This window comes from Maylandia zebra, linkage group LG16 (assembly GCF_041146795.1).
Source record: "Maylandia zebra isolate NMK-2024a linkage group LG16, Mzebra_GT3a, whole genome shotgun sequence".
Lineage (NCBI taxonomy): Eukaryota > Metazoa > Chordata > Actinopteri > Cichliformes > Cichlidae > Maylandia > Maylandia zebra.
The window spans coordinates 32,895,483-32,901,482 of NC_135182.1; positions in this window are offsets into that span (position 1 = coordinate 32,895,483).

A 6,000-nucleotide genomic window follows, 5' to 3' on the forward strand; every position below is an offset into this window, starting at 1 on the left:
CTATCAAAATAAAACAGGAAAACCACAGCATGGGAACACCAGGCAGAGAGTCTGGAGTTGACCCGGGGGAGGCAGGATAAATGAATGATGAAAGAAGGAATACTAACAAACTACAACCAGAAACAGAAGGAAAACTAACAGAACTATATACATGATTACTATAAATAACAAACCTAACCTATTCATCTTTATGTTTAAAAGGTCTGCCAGGAAAAGCAACATTCAGCATTAAGGGGAGCAATTACTCCCTCATAATTGTGTTGAGAAATTGTAGAGGAGAGGCTGCAACGCAATACTGAAGTAGTGCTTCTTGCTTACAAGCACACTCAGAGACTCTTTCTAATAAGTCATATTTTCAGGTACAGATAGCAGATTCTCTCGATCCTCTGTGGATGTCTGCACAAAGCCAGGAAAAAAAAAGAACAAAAAAATGAGAGTGCAAAAAAACAGCTGACTGTGAATTAAAACTTCATAAACCTCATCATCGCAGGGGATTTATGAGCGATTGTGTGTTTTTTTTCCCCATATGCTGGTGTTGCTTTGCACCGATTACATCTTAAAAATGAAACCTGATAGCAAAAAGAGAAAAGTGGGGGAGAGAAATGGAGTGAGAGAGTGTGTTTTCCATCAGAGTCAACCTTGCCAGGCAATTTGGGCCCCCATTTCAGAGGCCTAATGGGAGATGGACAGTGATGGACAGCGCGTGTGGGTTACTTATTAATCTGGGAGAGGCAATTGGAGAACCTCTATCGACCTGCAGTAAATTAAATAAGGCCTATCCTGAAATGGCATTATTCTCCCTCAACTCTCCCTCTGCTCCTCTCTCCTCTCTTGACCTGCTGTGAGGGATTAGAGCAAATAAAATGGGAAAATTTAGACACTGTGAAATGATGACGGATATTTACCACACATACAGTAAAAGGAATTCAGTGCGAGAGAGTTAATACCTATGGATTAATAATTTTCCAATCATTGCAAAAAGCTCAAGTGATGGTTTAAAATCTGAAAAGCTTTTATTATAACAAACTGTTTGCTGGCTGCTATTATTATTATTATTATTATTTTAGAATAAGTAGGCTGTCAAATCTTTTTTTTTTACTTTTATTGGGATACAGAGTCAGTGCTTTATGCTCAAATATGGAGTTTAAACAGAGAGCTTTTTGTTATGCATATAAGCCCTTGAGAACAATGTTCAAGTGTCACAATATCAGCTCAGTGAGCTGGCTATTCTTAATAAACTCTTCTCTCTAGTGTATTTCTTTGGATTGTTCTTTTCTCCAGCAGCTTCAGTGCTAATCTTTTTTTTTTTTTTTTTTTTGAGTCATGAATAGATGCCTGAAAGGTTTCATCTCTTCACTCCACCAGATGAACCAGATATGACAATATGCCTGTGGAGAGGACTGAGAAATCAGCCCTGCAGAAGTCACCTTGTGTCCAATAATAGCTCCGGCTCCTTTGTATATCCATCAGTCTAAAGTCAGTTATTTAGGACAACTTTCCCCAAAAGTCTGCAGAAGACCTCCAGGTACCAGATACTTTGACATGAGCCCTTTTTGCCCGGTTTCCCTTGTGCAGACTCACAATAAGAAGTAGATCATTCTAATTCTGAAAGCAGGTAACAGAGACAATAATGGTGTTGGGTTTTTATAATATTTTAAGGTGAGGTTAAGTGTGTACAGTTGGGGTAAATGGCAATAGATAATCACATACTAAAACCTCCAAAATTTTAACAACATGATGCAATAAATGATAAGATAACCTTTATTAGTCCCACACTTGGGAAATTTGTTTTGTCACAGCAGAAAGTGGACAGCGCAGAGTTATATAGCAAAAATTAGAGAACACTGGAATACAAGAATAATATACTGTACACAACTGTACAGAAAAAAACAAAATAAAATAAAATAAAATATACAGTAGGATAAAACAGAATACAAATGCTATATACAACTGAGTAAAAATACAAGTTTGTCAGAAAAAGAATGCAGAATGCAATGACACATTGCCTGTAAATTCTTTATTTATTGTAGCTCGGCATCAAAAAAGGTTAATTTTGATATATTCTATATTCATTTCTGTAAAGCGAAATATTTCAAGCCCTTTTTATGTTAATTTAGACCTTTGTGGCATGTAACACATGAAAATCAGTATCTTAAATCGTTAGATCAATCCAAAAAAAAGGGAATGCAGAAATGTCCAAAAAGTATGCTCATTTATGCACTCGGAACAAGCTAGTGCATCAGTGCAGTGTGGCATCGAGATGATCAGCTTGGGTGCTGCTGAGGTGTAACTGAAGCTCAGGTTTGCTTTGACAGCAGCCTTCAGCTCGCCTGTATTTTTGGGTTGGGTGTATCTCATCTTTCTCTTGACAATACCCCACAGATTCTCTGCGAGGTGCAGGTCAGGAAAGTTGGCTATCCAATCAACCACTGTAAAAACATGGTCAGTACACCATTTGCTAGCAGTTTTGGCACCATGTGCAGGTGCTAAGTCCTGCTGGGAAAGGAAATGGGTATCTCCATAAAGCTTGTCAGCAGATGGAAGCATGAAGTGCTCTAAAATTTGACTTGATAAAAACACGCTGAAGAAACCAAACCTAAGTCATCACAGACTGTGAAAACTTCACACTGGACTTCAAAGACCTTTCTCTGCTTCTCTACTCTTGCTTCACCATAACCTTGATTTATTTTTTTATATTTTTTATTTTTGCATATGGGCTTACTATGATATGTGATATACTCAAGGTCCCTAAAGGACAAATTCCAAAGCCTCTAAATCCTTGACCTATCATCTCACCAGCTAATCATCAGCTAGCAATTCATGTTTTTCCAAATCCTTTGGTTTAGTATCAAATACTGTTGGCAAAACTACAGCAAAAATACTACCAGTCCCAGTTCTAAATGTTGGAAGGCTCCTCTTAGGAAAAGCTAAAAAGTACAGCCTTACAGAGCTGCTTGCACAGCTGTGGACAAACGCTTAGTATTAGCAGAGGTTATGCATAGTAGCTGTAGATGTATGAGCACAGGTGGCCCTCGCTTATCCACTCATCCTGCAGAGAAAGTTAGAAGGCTCTGGCTGCACTTAAAAGGTCTAGTGGTTAGATAATGTATCCATTATTGTACAGTATCTCAGACAGCCTTCACCTTCCTATTTTCTCAGACTACAAGGGGAAAAGTCAAATACTTGCACTGCCTGCTATTACTTCAAAATGAGGCAGGCCTATAACCTTGGGTCACAAAAAACACAATACATTTTCCAAAGTGCCTGCTAGAGTAAAGCATAACATCTATGATTTACACAGCCTGTACCAGTCAGGGTGGGCGGCTCCATTATCACTGGCCATGCAGAAGTACATGCTAATTTGTGCTCTGCAGGGAGCTGAGGTCAAAACTGTAGAACCAATCGGGGGGTGTTGTTGCCTTGGATTACCACAGAAAGGAAACTAACATGAAAATATACTTTAATCACTTCTAATTTAGTAATAGTTTTGGAATGAAGAGTCAATGATGTATCCATTAATTCAGCTACACCATGTTCCACAAGCCAGGTTTGGTAATAGTTATGATTTCATCTTATGGATGAGGAATAGCAAGGAAAGAGAGCATCATCTTTTCCAGACTTGAGAAAATAAGGTTAGCAAATACACCAAAAATCTGGTCAAGCAGTGCTAAAGACCCCATGGAATTAATATGGAATTATAGAGAAAGAAAAGTTCTGCTGTCTAAGGTGATATACGCCGCTTCAAACAGTTGATTGGTGTGAAGATGAAGTGAGAGAATGACGACTGTATTTAGTGAAAGGAGATTTATGTGGAGAGATGAGCACATGTTGAAGGCAACTACCCCCATTAGCATTATTCTTAGCACCACTAACAAACTCCTCTGGGTGTGAGAGGCCTATTCAACTGGGCGCGGAAAAGATCCATTACCAGGGCATTAAGCATGCAAGATGAGAACAGTTTGGCGTGCGTGTGTGTGTCAGCACACATCATGTGTGTCCAAACCAGTATTCTGAAGCACTGACTGAATTATACTGTAGGAGACAGATCTACTTGGTCATCAGCAAACCTGCCTTAAAAAGCTGCCCAAGACCTTTGTAAGATTTAAACACCAAGAACCCGTGCTAAAATCAGACAGGATGACTAAGCACACATGCAAAATCCCCACATGTATGGACATGAATGCATGCACACATTAACACACATCAAAGGGATGACACCGAAGCCAAGGTCCTAATAGAGACCAAAGTGTCTGTCTAATGGAAAAACCATTTTCTTAAGTGCTCTGTTGCACCACCTGCGTTATTTGCACAGTAATTGCTTCTGCAGCCTGCAGGTTAGAATTTGCAACCTCCAGGGCAGTGTAAATAATGGGGAAATTATAACAGTCTTTTATCTCTGCAAATGCACTACTGTGTGGATTTAGCAATAATCAATGTTATATTAGGCATTAATGTTTTTCAGATGTGAGCTACAGTGTTCTAGACTTTGTTTTCTATGCTGTTTTTAATTCAATTTCTCTGTCTGTATCTTCTGTTAGTACAATTTGACTTTAAGTGATTTAGGTGCTCTTGTTTTCTGACACACCCAGTGGATGGTACAAAGCGTACGATGCAGACCTTATGGCCACTTGTTGACAAGCTGAAAAACAGAAGTGTATCATGAAACCAATTCTGACTGTAGAAAAAGAGCCACTATGTCTGTTGCTGAAAAAATGCATTTTGTAATCAGACATCTATAGTCTTGAGCTGGAAATATGCCTAATTGCAGACGTCTTGGGCCTGTGTGATATCAATCCCACCCGAGCTATCTCCATTCCATCAAATCCACCAGAATGCTGTAGTTGTGACACACTGGAATAGGAGATGTTGGAGTAATCCAATAAAGGCATTAGTGAACCATTAGGAGGGCACTTCCTGGCTTCGGAGGGACACACAAAGTCTTGTTTAGCCTAATAGAGCATCCCTGTTAGCGTTTATTTATGGCAGCAAGATGTCAAACCACTTAGAGGTGGAATGTTGCCTGTCCATTAAGGCTGCTGTCCAATAGGAAGCTTTACAAAGAAGATCTCAGGGCTTGGCCTTAGTCCAATCCTGTGGTCTGTACCCCCTTTTAAAAATATGCCGCTTTTGGCCTTTTCAGCCAGTGGAAACTCGTTTCCAAGTATGAAGTTTTACTGGAGTTTACATACTTCATCTCATGTTAAAAGGAAAAAAAAAGTGAATGTCAAATGACCACAGCTGCAGAATATGAATGCACTTACAGACATGACTCACAGAAGATTGATTAAGGGGTATTTCTGAGTCATCATGTGAGGTTTGAAAGCGCTATTTCTTAATGAATGAACATGTCTGATGCGGCACTACTGAACACCCACATTAGATCCAGTCGAATGAGACAGCTGTCACATGTTAATTTACGGTTGTCACCATCAGCACAGACTTCAGTCTGCAGTGTTCCACAAACTTAACGGTTAAACCACAGATTTACACAGTTATGATATCTTACTACAAAACAAATTCCATTATGCTCTATCGTCCACACAGGTTCTATTGGGTTTTTTTTCTCACCATCTTAGTATGATAGACACATTCTGAGGAAAGTGCTGTTGTTCCTGAGCCCAGTTAAACCCAGGCTGGATAAAGCGTGATTGCATTTCTTGTGTGTTCATAACATGACAGTGGATGAATTCTTGGGCAGGTTATGTAAGGACTTTTCTTACTTGAGCAAGTCTTATTTGGGTCTGATGATTGTAAGTTTGACAATACCAAAAAAGCAGATATGAAGAAGAAGTGCGCTTACCTGACCTCATCGTTGCTTGAGGCCTGAGGCTTTGTAACACACCTGAAGTTCTGACAGAACTGTCAGCTGTTGAGTTGCATTGAGGGTGTGTGATTAGGTTTTCATGAGAAAGAAGGATGTGTGAAAAGGAACAGACTAGTACGAGATGTCCATTTCAAATCTGACAGTGTTATAGGAGTGCAATGCTAAATCTGAGGCAT